At 41.7% G+C, this 14,615-nt stretch overlaps 1 protein-coding gene across 1 annotated transcript in view; it reads right to left on the bottom strand.

Annotated features, from left to right (window-relative positions):
• The window catches only part of LOC311000379 (RNA-binding Raly-like protein), a 69,073-nt gene extending 55,462 nt beyond the window's left edge, over nucleotides 1-13,611 (bottom strand). Inside the window, exon 1 of the mRNA XM_083991068.1 lies at nucleotides 13,600-13,611. The gene's annotated coding sequence lies outside the window, so the exon portion shown is untranslated. The remainder of the gene's footprint in view (nucleotides 1-13,599) is intronic.
• Nucleotides 13,612-14,615: the final 1,004 nt, after the last annotated feature.

Here is a 14,615-nt window from a genome sequence, read left to right as displayed (position 1 = left end):
TAAATATTAAAAGGCACTTGATGTAGCTCAGCATGAGAGTGTAAACGGGTGGTTATGTGCTTGACTATGGAGCTGCGATAGTCGGAGGAGCCATTTTGCCTTTTCCAAGCTCTGGTAGTAACCCCCCCCCCTCCTCATTTATTCTACATTTATTCAACGATGTGAAATGACTATGGCTTGGGTCAGAATGAAACTCTCCTGTTCGAATCATTAGTCCTCAAGATGACCTTCTGAAAAGAAAATATTTATGTATCTACAGTTTATGTACATGCATAAAAAAGTCAAAAGGTATATGGGCATGTGTACATACAGTAAATAAATGAAAAAACGTAAATCTTGAATCAGTTCATATTAGATTTTCGGATGGCACTATGGCAGCACATTTTGTTTACAACTCTGTGTGTGTGTATGTGTGTGTGTGTAACAAAGCATTTTGAATCTGCTACAACTCCACCTCAGACCGGCTTCTTCTCCATAGTAACAGTAGCTGAGCCTCGTGGGTAATACAGTACAGTATGTAGCTCAGTCTGCAGAGAAGAAGGTGGAACAACTGACACTGTGGCAATAACATAAACTGATCTGGGACGGACGGTCTTATGTTTTTATGTTTTCTCAGTGACATTAAGGATACTAACAGCGTAGAGAAAAGAGGCCGATCACATGAACACTAGATGAGGATAAAGGTGTCATGTTAAACCAGAGATCCTTTCTGCCTGTTCTGCACTCGCACTGCACTTAATTTATCCCTCTCTGCTCATGTCAGGTCATTCGGGTTCATTAGCCGTTGGCAGCTGATGATGAGCTGCGAGTGTCTGGCTGGAGTTTTAGTGTCGTGTGCTTCCTCATTGTGTGTGACATGTGGTTCTTCAGCCATCCTCTCCGGCGGTTGAATTATTGAGCAGGTTCTGTTGGGCTGACCTGACGGTGACCTGGAGCAGTGGTACAGTGTTAAGAGGTGGACAGAGTGCGAGTGAATCTTTCTCTCTGCAGGCTGTGAGACACAGTGCTGACGATTGGAGGGTATATTAGTAAGAACATATTAATAAATCATCACTTACAACTAGCAGCAGAGAAGGGTTGGCTGAGGATATACGAATTGAGAATGATTCGCAGGCGTATTTATTGCATGCAATGTGCACTCAAGAGACACCGTGTTTCTATAGCTGCTTGTTTCCTATTCTGATTGTTGCTGCAGCTGATTATCAAACAGTGAAAGAGCGAAGCAATTCCCTGTGTGTGGCGTGTTCAGCAGGCATCAGGTGGGTAATTTTGCAGTATCGTGCCCACTCCTGCTTCTTCAACAAAGACACAGTCTCGCTCATTTTTTAGAAAGTTGGTCTATGTTTATGCAACTCTCCAGCTCTAGCAACACAAGTGCAGGTGTTTGTAAACCTGTGATGGGAACGTAAAGAGAAACGTTAAGGCCGCAGAGCTTAGTCTCCGTCAAATGAGCTCCTGTAAGACCACTCTGTGCATGTAGGGATGGCTGGGAAGTAATTGTAGTCTTTGCACTAATGGGAGGGCCGTTCTGCTGAGGAGTTGTTACTGTCAAAGATGAAAAAGTAGCTCAAGTCTCAACGGTGCCATGAATCTGAAAATGTCACTCAGCATCTTTGCAAAGCGATCGTTCACACCAAACACATCAAATCGTTTCCATGTGATTACGCAGACTATTGATCAGTCTTCCTTTTAATGCACATCTTCTTTCTAAATCCAAATGAGAAATGTCTGTAAATATACGCGTGTGGGTGTGCCAGAGTAACTCATCTGAAATAAGACGACATGGTTCATGGTTCCCTTATAGCACTCACAGTTTTAGATGAGAACTCTTACCTTTTTTTTTTTTTTTCTTCTTCTCCATTCCCTGTTGGTGCTTCTCTCCCTCCTGTTGCTGGTGAAAAGACGAGCTCTGGTCTTTTATAAGTTTCAAGAAGCAGCAGGGCTCCGTCTTAAGCTGAATCTTGAAAATGATCATTTCTAACCATTTCGTGGCTGGCAGCTGCCTTCAATCTGCACACACACACACACACACACACACACACACACACACACACACACACACACACACACACACACACACACACACACACAAGAGAGACAGAGAGCAGCAAGTATGATCTCAATTCATGATTGTGTTTACTTTGTGACCACTCCCAAGAGATTTTCTTTTCTTATCCGATCACAAAACCTGAAGGGGGGTTTGTACATAGAAAAGTTCAGAGTGACATACACCTTCTTACATATGTTCTCATTCTCAAAATGTTATAAAAAAGACACACACACGTGCCAATTTTTAACTTCCACAGGCTACAGCTGTGAGGTTTGCTCCTAACGGCCCGTTAAAATGAAAGTGAATACCTCCGAGCGTCTTTTAACCTTGGCATCTGCCGAGCATCTGTTTCATTACGTCCGCCTCCGAGCTGCAGACTGGTCAGCTCCATGCTTCAGAGACAGTCCAAATTAAAAGCACATAAACTCAGAGATAAAAAGCCCTACTACAGTGATAATGATCAGTTCTGCAATTTTCCAGGGTTTTTCACATCGCTGTATACCCCAAGACACCGCAGTGCATTGATTTTTTCAAAAGTAAATAATAAGCGGCCTAGAAAGAGATAAAAATGAGTGCGAGACAGAAAAGTGTACAACCAGCTGCACATTTGGAAAACTGTCAAGGTGTTTCTGTGTCTTGAGAGAGTGATGGAGAGTTAAAATTGTCCCCAGTGGATTGTTGAAAAAAAGATTATTTGACATTTTGGGAGATACTCTTATTCATTTTCTTGACTGATGATGAGAATAGTGACAAGACTCTCAGTTCTATTTGTTCAATACGAGCCGCTACAGCCAACAGCTACTGCGCTTCGCGAGGCATGAAGACCATAAATCAGCTACTCAGCTAGCCTGACCCATAGACTGTATATTAACATGCTTGACCCCGTGAAAAGTCACCGACCGACCATCAAACACAAAATAGTTAATTCACAGTTTCCCTGCCTTATTTATTCTGTATTTAATAATACGGTGTACAATTATCACAAAAAAATACCAGGCAGGAAATAACATAGTGACGTAATACTGCTAATCTGGAAGGCTGTCATGTTATATCTTATCATATCACGTTATTTTTGCAAAGATATGTGGTCAATTTCACTTCCTACATGAGATCAGACTTGCTCATTGGAAATTTATAAAAAAGAAATAAATATTGAAGAGAATATTTTAATACTATTCTCATATTTGTCCATACTGTACAGTATGAAGCTACCACAAGCAGCATGTTGATAGACTGAAAACAGGGCTATGGTGTGTTCAATAACCATGACCCCTGCTGAAGTCGGCATTCAATTCAATTTCATTTCATTTTATGTAGCACTTTTTATGCAATGAAAACAGCAGCACAAAGGGCTTTACATGGTTAAAAGAAAGGAATCCCCTACCCCCACCCACACATCTACAGTACAGACATAGATGAGGACAAAACCTATGGCTGAGCACAGAAAGCCAAGTCATGTGCATCTACAGTGAATGAAATCTGTACATTACACTGTTTTTATTAGCTGTGTCTTCTGTTTTGTATCACTGCAGTAGTCATGCTGGCAGTATTGTACATCTTCTACTCGTAGACATGTTGTCATGTTGCTTTCATCACGTAGTGGAGTGTCATTATCAGCTCGCATTGCTACAGTACTGTAGCTAACAATGTTAACAAAAGGGTTGCTTCTCCCACTTGTAGCCAACACATAAGTGGAAAAACTTGGATGTGACATTATTCCCAGCTCTGACTCTGACTTCTGAGGTCAATGTAACGCCGCACTAGCCTGGCTCTGTCCAATACTAAAACAACCAACAACCAAAACCTCAAGCTTTAATGACAAACACATTAACTGTGCTAAAAAGTGTCAAAACAAGTCATATTTTAAAGGCTATGTTTGCCCAGGCATGTTTTCAACATTTTGTCTTCTTGCATTGCATCTATACGATAACTGATCAGCCCCATATGAGGACAAAATTAAAGATAATCCTTGTAGATATTCACGGTTTGCCACAATGAAGAAAATACTGGTGGTGGAGGTAACGCTGGAGCTTATCATCAGAAGAACAAAAGGTAAGTTACATAAATGTGTACGAACCTCAGGGGCATTGAGTAAGTCATCCTGCTGTGAGCGAAACAGAAAAAAAGAGAAAGAAATAACAGTCTTTCTTTCCCGCTGCCGGGTGCCATAGAAATGAAGATGGCAAAAAGAAGATGGCTTTGCCAGTTATCTTTGCCTCACAAAGACGGTGGTGTGTCCCTCGCAGACAAAGAACATGTCATCTTGCCTCCGCTCGCCTTTCTCTTCTACACGGCTGCAAACTATTAACCTTCAGTAAATGTGTTGTGAACTTCAAAAGGCAGGAGAGAGAGACATGGTACCACAGTATGTGAGTTATCTGCTTTCTGCTTGTACTGTACCATAATCCTGCAGTGGAAACAGATTTTTCCCCTTCTGATTCTTTTCACTCACATTTTTTATTTTCTTGTACAACACCCCCAAGGCGAATGCTTCCACAATCTGTTTTTTTTTCTTCTTCATATGCAGTAGAATAAGTTATGAGTACGATTATTTAAGGTGTGTTGCATTCCAGTTAAAGCCTTGAAAGGCCTGAAGATGGATGGTTTCACTCCACAAGGCCGTGTTCAGCATAAACGTGACAGCAATCGGAGGGTATTTGGGTCAAAGAGATGTAAAGAGTCTGACCTGTGAAGTCTGCTTCCCTCCAACATCAAGAGCACAAGAGTTAAAAATGTAGAAACGATGAGAAACTCAAATGGAGAGAAATATTCTGGGCAGTAGCCGCTTCAAAGCAAATGCTCAGCTCTCTGAGTGTGAGTGTGTACTTTTACATCCATAATATGGTCAATACCATCCAACGCCACGGGGCTCCGAGGGTCCAGGGGCCCTCGCATGCTTTTTAAATGCTTCAAGCCCGAAAAAAGAACAAGGCAGGAATGGCTGTAAAACCAGCTTCTTTAAAAGGCAGAAATCCACTTTGACCCCTCAGTATGTGGGAACGGAAAGTTGTAAAATTATAGATTATTTCCTGCACTCCACTTCAAATTATGTTCTTATCGAATGTCAATGGCTTCTTTGAGTTTTGAGTATGTGAGGTATGTGAATTTTAAAAAAAGTAGCATTAAAATTATTCTCTGAAGACCCAGAGTTGTTCTTTTATAAAAAAAAAAAAAAAAGTAAGAAATTTTAATACACCCTGAGGCAGAGAGGAACTTTGACAGCATCGCTGCCTTTGAAAACAAAAAACATTTGTGTCCACATGATGAAAAAAAATGTAGTATACACACTTGAAAGAAGTGTGCCATATTTCCATTTGAATGTTTTAAAGATGCCATCTGATATTTCTCTTTACTTTGTTTAAAATTTTAAAGGAGTGGGTTTGATATCTTTGTGCTGCACTGGGAATATTTCCTACAGAGCCCCATAAAAAAAATTTGACAACAGCTCTCCAGAGGCTGGAAACATTTCTGACTTGACAAGCTCCTTGTTGTACTCTGAATTTTGTGAACTTGCAATAATACAATCCCAATACAACTCTGCCAGCAAACAAGCTCTCTGCTGTTGACTGTGGCTCTCCCAACAAGCAGCACATCAAATGCAACACTGATATGCCGCAAAGACAGTGTTTGGTGAACGTCTTAACTTCTATATTTGCAGATTTTATCAGCTGGGATCCTCATCCAAACAATGTAAAATGTAGCCTGTTCTCCAACTTACACACAGACACACAGTGAATATTTGAAAACTTCACTTTGAAAGAGCAGCTCTGGTACTGAAGCTTTTTCATTTTAAACTTTTGATGAAACAGGCTGCAGACGGTGTCGTCGTGTGCTGAATGCTAAAAAAAAAAAAAAAAGTGCCGCACAGACTGGGGCTGCAACAGAGTGGCATCGCTGTGCTGAGGCTGTAATGAATGTACAGATGAGCTAATTTCAGTTAGCTTATTCACCGAGCTCTGTTTTTTTTTTTCTTCTTCTTCCTCATTGCCATTCATAGTCTGCAGGTTTGATTGGAGGTAATGATATTCCCCCACTCTCTGGAGGTGCAGGAGGGTGCTGAGGCCTCACTGAGCTACAGTCAGCACAAACCTTTGGCGGTGCTGACTCAAGCGGTGGAGAAAACTCCCACAGCGTCCGGGTCTCCCTCGCAGCGTCCAAGGCCAAGATTTAGCAGGGAGCTGCGTTTGTAGCAAGTCAGCTAAAAACCGTTGTCCACAAGACCCAGAGGAGTGCCAGCTGAATAACAATAATGGAGTTCAGACTTTTTTTTCTTCTTTTTTTTTTTTGATTGTTGCCCATTCACCAACATCCCAGGGCTGCCTCAGTTTGTTTGTCTGTACATCTGTCGCTTTCTTTCCCTCGTTTTCTCTTCCTCTCCCTCTGTCTCTAAGCCTCCATCTGTCTGTGTGTGTTTGTCTGTCTCTGTCTCTCTCTATCTCTAGTCTCCGCTCCCTACGCATCTCTGTGTAAATATCAGGCATAAACCACAGCTTTCCTCTCCGTCTTCTTCTTCGCCCTCCTCCTCCTCCTCCCCCTCCTTCATCCTGGTGTGAGTCAGCGCTGACGAGCGGCAGGCGTCTCCAGGTTTACCCATGGGTCAGATCTCTGCTGGCAAAGCCGCCGAGCTGCGACAGATCGATGACAAAGCCTGTCAGGGCAGCTCACTGTTATTCAAGGCTAGATTGCATCTGAAAGACCATGCGCCATGCGGTTAATGAATTAAAGAAGTGGCCAGCCAACATCGATCAGATCAGCTGACAACTATCAATATCTTCCTTTTTATGGGGGTTTATACAAGGGGGAAGAGTGATTGTTGAGAGATGTAACCAATGCCTATTTTGTAATTCTGCTGGTCTGGCAACTCCAGAGCTGAAACAAAACACAACGACAGATACTGACCTCCAGGCCTTCCACACACATACATCCATCTAGGAAAGAGTATCTCTCCATCCATAAATCCACCGTTATGCATCTTTCTTGTCAGCAGCCTGGCTGGCTGGCTGGCTGGCCTAGCGGGCTACTGTGGCTATGTCGGATTAGTTTGTCTTCATCTGGCTGAGGAAAATATTAAAAATGGGTAAACTTCATAATGGGATGATTTATGTAACTTTAAAATAAAAAAAATACACCAATATCAGCGCATTTTGTTCAATTAGACTGTGACAGCATAGGGCAGCATTACCCATAGACATATGGGCTGTCATGACAATAACAGAAGACAGAGAGGAGCATGCTTTCAGACAGAAGTAAATGAATTATGAAGTTGAATGTAGAATGTAAAAGAGGGTGTTGATGGGCTCTTTGGATATGGATGAAACAAAATTATACAGAGGTAAGCAAATGCATGGAGCTGTAGTTACTTCTGTTCTTCTCATAAACTAGTCTAAATTCCTGAAGTTTTAATGTCTTCTTGTAACTGGTGTCTGCAGGTTTGTCCAAGGATATGGAAAAGTACACTTAAAGGGATAGTTCAACATTTTGGAAAATTGGCCCATTGCCATAATCCTTATAGTTTTAGGAGTAGGTTCGTTATCTTTAATTGCCGGTGCAAGCTATTTTTAGAACGGCGGAGCAGAGCCGCGAGCTGCTCAGAGCTATACGCTACGGGGGCTAATGGGATTTCTTGGTTAACGTTCTGTTGTTATCTCATAGCGTGGTGAATGTGCAGGTCACAACTTGTCCACCAGAGCGTTTTGGAGTTGTTGGATTGTGTATTTGATGAGTTTGATGAGGGAAACCAAGAAATCCCATTAGCCTCCGTAGCGTAGCTCTGAGCAGCTCGCGGCTCTGCTCCGCCGTTCTAAAAACAGCTTGCACCGGAAAATTAAAGGTAACAAACCTACTGCTATGACTACAGGGATTATGGCAATGGGCCAATTTGCCAAAATGTTGAACTATCCCTTTACAGAGAAAACAGACTGAATTGTGGAGGCCGGTCAAAAAGCCCAGCATTGAATAAATGACTTTGGTTCCCTGTCGTCTCCCTGCAGCAGCTGGACCTGCCAAAATACAGGACAGCTGCTGGAAACTGCTTCACTCTTGTCCGTTACTTCACTGAGAGCCCTGGTCCCTCAAACATGGCAAACCTACCGGTAAGTAAATAGTAAAAATTTAATTCATCTGATGAAACAACAAAATTACCTCTGCTTGAAAATCCAGAAATGAAACCAGCTCACAGCCTTGGCAAAAAAAAAAAAAAAAACATTTTAGGAGCTATTTCTTCCTCCTAAAATGTTTTTCTTTTTTTTGGTCCAATTACTCCCCTACAACGCTGCAGGCTTTTTTTTCCTCTGAAAAAATATAGAAAGCTCAATTTATTGGAGGGAAAGTTTATGCAGGAAATAGATTTTGGGAACAGAGGCAGTACTGAACAGCAACAAACAAACTCTGTGGGGCTTTTTTTCATGCATGTACTCTTGGTGTGAACCACCACTGGCTCGAAAATACAATGAATGTTGATAAGACAACGTCATCAGAAGTGCAGATATATTGGTTCACTTCTGTTTCAGTAGTGGCACCACAATTCCTGCCACTTAAGATTATAAATGCAAAACATAATCAGCTTAATTTGACCAAAATAAATTGGGAATCACATATACACTGAAACTGAAGCTGTTTTTAAGAATTTAAGCTTCATTTCTTATGCAAACTAAAAACCAACACAAATTATATAAATCTAAAATAACCTCCGCCTCAAATCAGTTACAGCAGAAAACACATCTATATGCAAAAGGTTCATTATATTGCTTAATTCAAAAACACACTGAGAGCTTGTGCGGCGCTGACCTTTCAAATGACTCACTCTCTCTGTCTGTCACACTCACTTTCTCGCACAACTTTTAGTCTCCCACTCTTCTAATCATTTGCATTTTCCATCATCTCCCTGAAATAGCAAAATAATGCAGAGAGCAGAGAGAGAGCGGTCCACAAAACGTAATTATCATGTGTAGCACAAGTGCAGGAGAAGGGGGGGGGGGGGGGGGGGGGGGGTCTCTAAAGATCGCTACGATACAAGCCCCTGTCAATTTATGGCTATAGTGTACCTTTTCACATTATTGCCTCACTCATATAAAAAGCAATACCGAGGACAAGGCAAGGAAAATGAAATCCCATTCTTCATATTGCTACTTTAGACTCAGTCAGGTTTCACTGCTGCAGAGACAAGAAGCCCACCAACGTCAACCAGCTGGCAGCACAGCAGACCACCCTCGTCTGAGGCGCCACCATCCATCTCTGCACCACTTCAATTCTGCTCAACAGAAGAGTGTATTTCCCAGTGAGTTACTAATACATGTTGAGTGCATTAGTTTTGTCAGGCTGCCTCTGTATGTGCTGTAAAGGAAAAAAAAATCTGAATATAAATGGTTGTTTGGGCTGAGATGTGACTGAGGGAAAACTGCATCAAGAAAACCTGAGCTACAGTTGTTGTTGTCCTCCTCTCACATCGATGTCCCCCAAAGCAGAAGCTGACCATGGACTCTTCATGCATTATGTATATATGTAGGTCTGTTGCTGATATAAATGTTCTGATGTGAATAATTCAGGGGGGGAATGTCAGGGGAATATAGGTACATTCGGTTCCAGCAATAGTGGAATATTGCTCAGAGGAGTAAAAACAAAACTAGGAAAAATATCTATCTATCTATCTACCTTGGTAACATCTCTAGTATAACCTTTTACCATCTGAGGAATACAGTGGAGGAAAAAAAGGCAGTTTCAAAACAGCCATTACTATAAGCAGGCAGGATTGTAACAGTTTCCTCCTCATGACTTCCTATGCAGAACTGTAATAGATGACATGTTTGTTACCTAGACATACATTAATAACATACAAATTAAAATTTGTTTGTATACATATATTGAAAATATGTATATGAACATGTGCTTTTATGCTATAATCAATATAAAATTGTAGGTCAGTCATAGACTGCAGCTGGCAGGAAGCCAGGGTGATTAGCTTAGCATAAAGACTGAAGAAATATCAAGCATGGCTATCTGAACAGAGAGAGAGAAAAAATACACTTTCCAGCATCCGTTGAGGTGGATTCAGACACAAAAGACACATTTCAGAGATGTTGTGACAGCAGACAATAAAGTGGTGAAAGCTTGCGATAACTTCAAGGCTCATGATTGTATAGACCAGAGTGGGGGAAAAAAGGAGCAAAGCTGAAAGAAAATACCAGAAAGTGTTGATGTGTAGTCAAGAGTCTGAGCTGTCACATAAACAGACACACACACATACACAGCTGTTGCTACAGAGCTACAGCTTACACCACCTGTATAGTTTGTCTATACTTCAGCTGATTAAATAATGAGCTGCAGTGTGCTAATTAAACCAGGTGAACATTTGTTCACGCTCCATCTAAATACAAATTAAACTTTTTGCATCTCATTTGTTTAACCTGCACACAAACAACAAGTTTAGGGGCAGCCATTTGCTGTAACTAAAAGTGTGTTTGCATTCATCTTTTTAACATGCATTTTTTTAAAAATCCACATAAGAAAACCTGACATATGGAAAAAAAAAAAAAAAAAAAAAAAAAAGCTCTCAAACAATTTCCTCTACACTGATGTGAGATAAACAAAATTAAAACATCAGGGAATTCAAAACGCTTTGTCCTTGGAGGCGTTAGACAAATTATGACATTGTATTTGGCGGAGAACTGACCCCGTCTGATCTGATATAAGCTGCAGATGGTGTTTTCAGTTTCCTCAAGACCATAATGTTTAGCTCACACCCGCTGTTTGCGGCTCACGTGCCGCGCTGACTTCTGGCATCGGCCACCTAGGCAGTCACCAAGGACACCGCAGGCTGGAAGGGCGCCAAAGAGGAGTAACTAATATTTTCTAATTGCGTCTGTTTTACTTTTAAAAGTCTGTCACTGATGACCACTGTGCCCCGTACACTGTAAAAACACACAAATACGCACACACACTGACCCTGGTACTAAGAGGAGACTGCAGATGGACTGGAGGCGGACTTCTACATAACCTGCTGTTTTTCTGCTTCTTCCAACTTCACGGTTTATTTGTTCACACGACCATGAAAGGGTCACATGAGTAGCCAGGTTACTGAAGTTAGGGGATAATTTTATCTTCATAGTGATAAATGAGTCAGGATGGGGATATAGTGTGTGTGCAGGTGTGTCCTCAACTAGTTTACAGGGGAACTATGTAAGCCTGGTCGCTTTTCCTCTGTTTTGCTAACCCTCCTCCTGGCCATGTGCATTTGTTTACAACGTCGCCGGTGAGAAATCAATCAATAGAGTGGTACATAATGTTATAATATATATCATGTACGATGTTACGAAGTGTATACTGTATTTGTCTAGTTTAACCTGTCATAAACAAGATATTACAGATTACGGGGCGTGTTTGTGTCGCTGTGCCGCAGAGACGAGAGCTGGGACCGATCTTGTGCCGATCTTGCAAAGTTGTTTTTCAGAAAAAATAGGGAGAAGCGAGCACTCACCAAAAAAAAGGATAAAACTTAAAGCAGAAGTAAGTGATATATTTGTGTTAATATAAGTCTTAAATAGTTATATCTTCCGACAGCAATCACTTACATAGAGTGTTTGGACTGAAACACGGGTCTCTCAGTCCCTCTGCTCTGCTCTGAGCCGAAGAGAAAACATTTATCGTATCCTACAGTTTTTATCCAATGAGGAGAGAGAACGGCATGCAGGGCTGTGTGTGCAGCCAAGGAACGCCGTGAATGTGGTGACGTAGGGACGAGGACTGTTATGGTGCGTTCAAGGAAACTCGTATTTTTCCGACCGTGAAGTCGTACCAGTTCGATCTGGTACGAGTTCACGGGTCAGAAGTTACGAGTGGCCGTTATAGTGACTTTCACCGGTAAAACAGGTCGGAAAAACACGAGTGGGTTGCCTGAAACGCTACAAAGTCGTAAGTTGTGACTTGAAGCTGTAATTTACGATTTCAAAAGCCTGCCTGGAACGCAGCATTAGCGAAAACGACCGGACCACTCACTTCTGCTTTAAAGGACAATTCCAGGCGAATTCAACTAGGGGGTGTATTTTCATATCATTTTAGGTCTAAGAGAAGGAATCTGAAGATTTTCAGTTTAATTGCTCCTGTTTTACGGTAGTTGCATCTGTCCCCGCATCACCACGGCAGCAATGAATGGGAGTGGATGTAAGTTCCGCTGTTTAGGCTGTTTCCAGCCCTCAAAGCCGCAATTTTTTTCCACAGACAGCGTCAGATGGCTACTCAAACATGCACCGAGAAGTTTATTTACTTCAAGCAAGCCGGCATGTTTGTAAAAGTCGATCTAATTCAAAGTCTCCCGGAGTCTCGCGCGAGCCCGAAGTTGCAGTGCTGGTGTATTCAGGCGCAGTTGGAGCTACCGCTTGTGTCATAAACACAGGAATATCAACTCTTTACTTGCTTGAAGTGTACATTTTTCCCCACAGACAGTGTCAGGTGGCTACTCAAACATGCGCCGAGAAGTTTTTTTTACTTGAAGCAAGTCAAGAGTTGATATTCCTGTGTTTATGACACAAACGGTAGCTTTTCCCACTGCACCTGAATACACCCTGATACACCGCGCACGGCAACTGGGTCTCGCGCGAGACTCCGGGAGACTTTGAATTAGATCGACTTTTACAAACATGCCGGCTTGCTTGAAGTAAATAAACTTCTCGGTGCATGTTTGAGTCGCCATCTGACGCTGTCTGTGGAAAAAAATTGCGGCTTTGAGGGATGGAAACAGCCTAAACAGCGGAACTTACATCCACTCCCATTCATTGCTGCCGTGGGGATGCGGGGACAGATGCAACTACCGTAAAACAGGAGCAATTAAACTGAAAATCTTCAGATTCATTCTTTTAGACCTAAAATGATATGAAAATACACCCCAGAGTTGAATTCGCCTGGAATTGTCCTTTAAGGAGGTGCACAGCTACAGCAGCAAACTGAAAAGGGGAGGAAAAGCCAGCACACTCACGATCCCTTTGACAAATTTTTATTGCAGGACAGGCAAGCCAGTCGCTTGCCTGTCCTGCAATAAAAATTTGTCAAAGGGATTGTGAGTTGTTTTTCTGCCAAGAGACGCTAGGTGGAAGACAGAGAAGCTCCATCCTCCCTCGTAACAAGTTACATGTCATTTAATAAACCATCACAATAACTCCAAAGCTGTTTAATTAAGGTAGAAATGTAGCATAGTTAAGCTAAAAACTCTGCATAGTTCTTCTTTAACAAAGTAATGATAAATAAATATGCTATTCTGAAATTAATGTAATGTCATTGATGCTGTGAGTATGTTCTATACAGGTAGCCTATCAGCTATAAATCCAGATGTTTGCTCCTGGAACAACAGCTGTGTTTCCGTACAAACACTGAAGGCTCTGAATGCATTAGTTTCAGCTTTGGTCATATAACAGCAGCGCTGAACAAAAGCCAGCTAGAGGTTATTTTACAGTGTGTTTCGGTGATATTTAACAGGTGAACACACTTCTACAATGCTGCTGTTTGTTTGGCATTTTGTTAACACTGAGGTTAATGAGTGTCTGTGTAAACGCTGTCCAGACCTTCCTGCTACAGATGATTCACACCGGCGTCCTCTCTCCTGCTGCAGGCCTGAAGTGTGCACTGAAAGAAAAAGAAAATAAATAAATAAATATTGCAATACAAAACATGGGTGAGGACAGCCATGAGTGAAGGTCTCATATTAATAACACCTGCTCCTCAGTGCAAATATGACAGAGACCGCCTGCAATACAGAAGCATCAAAGACACAGAAGCACTAACTCAATAATTGTAGAGGGTAGAATTATTACAGAGGGATGAAAAATAAGAAATCCAGTTACGTTCTCTTCTCTATCAGACTGCAGACTGAATATCGGTACAACCATAACAGGGACAAGCAAGAACTTGCCACATGACGGGGAAGAGACAGAGCAAAAGTAGAATTAAGGTAAATGTTAAATAACAGCAGAGGAAGAAAACATATTATTTAGGATCAAAACCATTCATATCAGCGGCGATGCAAATATGTGACAATGACAATTATAAACCAAAGTTTTGCTTTGCATCAGGTGGTTCTGGTTCTTTGCCTCGATGTTATGCCTTAAAACTGTACAACGCACACCTACTTGACTCATTTCCACGAGTTGCCGCACGAGTTTACCCAAGTAAGGAAAACAAATTTGATTGGTCGTTATCGAGCGGGTGGGATATTCAATGTCTGGGGCGAGACCGGTGTGTGTGTATGTGTGTGTGTCTCAGACGTTTGATTGACGGATGACCGATCCAATATCAGTGGCTGATGAATCGTGAGCAGCGTGACGTATAATCCGTGCACCTGCATTATCCAATGCGAAAAAAACAAACACTTTCATCCCGGATTTACTCAAAAATAGAATTTTGCACAAAGTTTGGGCTACATCGTCTGATAGATGAGTTATTACACTAATGTTAGGACCCATAGTGGAATCAAATTCATTTTTCTTTTCTGTACACCTTTAATTGTGTAGGGTTGTGACGTACCTCCTTTCGACACAACATGATTGGTTGATGCATTTTTTCGCTGGACGAAAGCTCAGAA

The sequence above is a fragment of the Trachurus trachurus genome, assembly GCF_905171665.1.
Source record: "Trachurus trachurus genome assembly, chromosome: 17".
Taxonomy (NCBI): Eukaryota; Metazoa; Chordata; class Actinopteri; order Carangiformes; family Carangidae; genus Trachurus; species Trachurus trachurus.
Note: the sequence above shows the minus strand (reverse complement) of the source record. Positions and strands in the feature narration are given on the sequence as shown.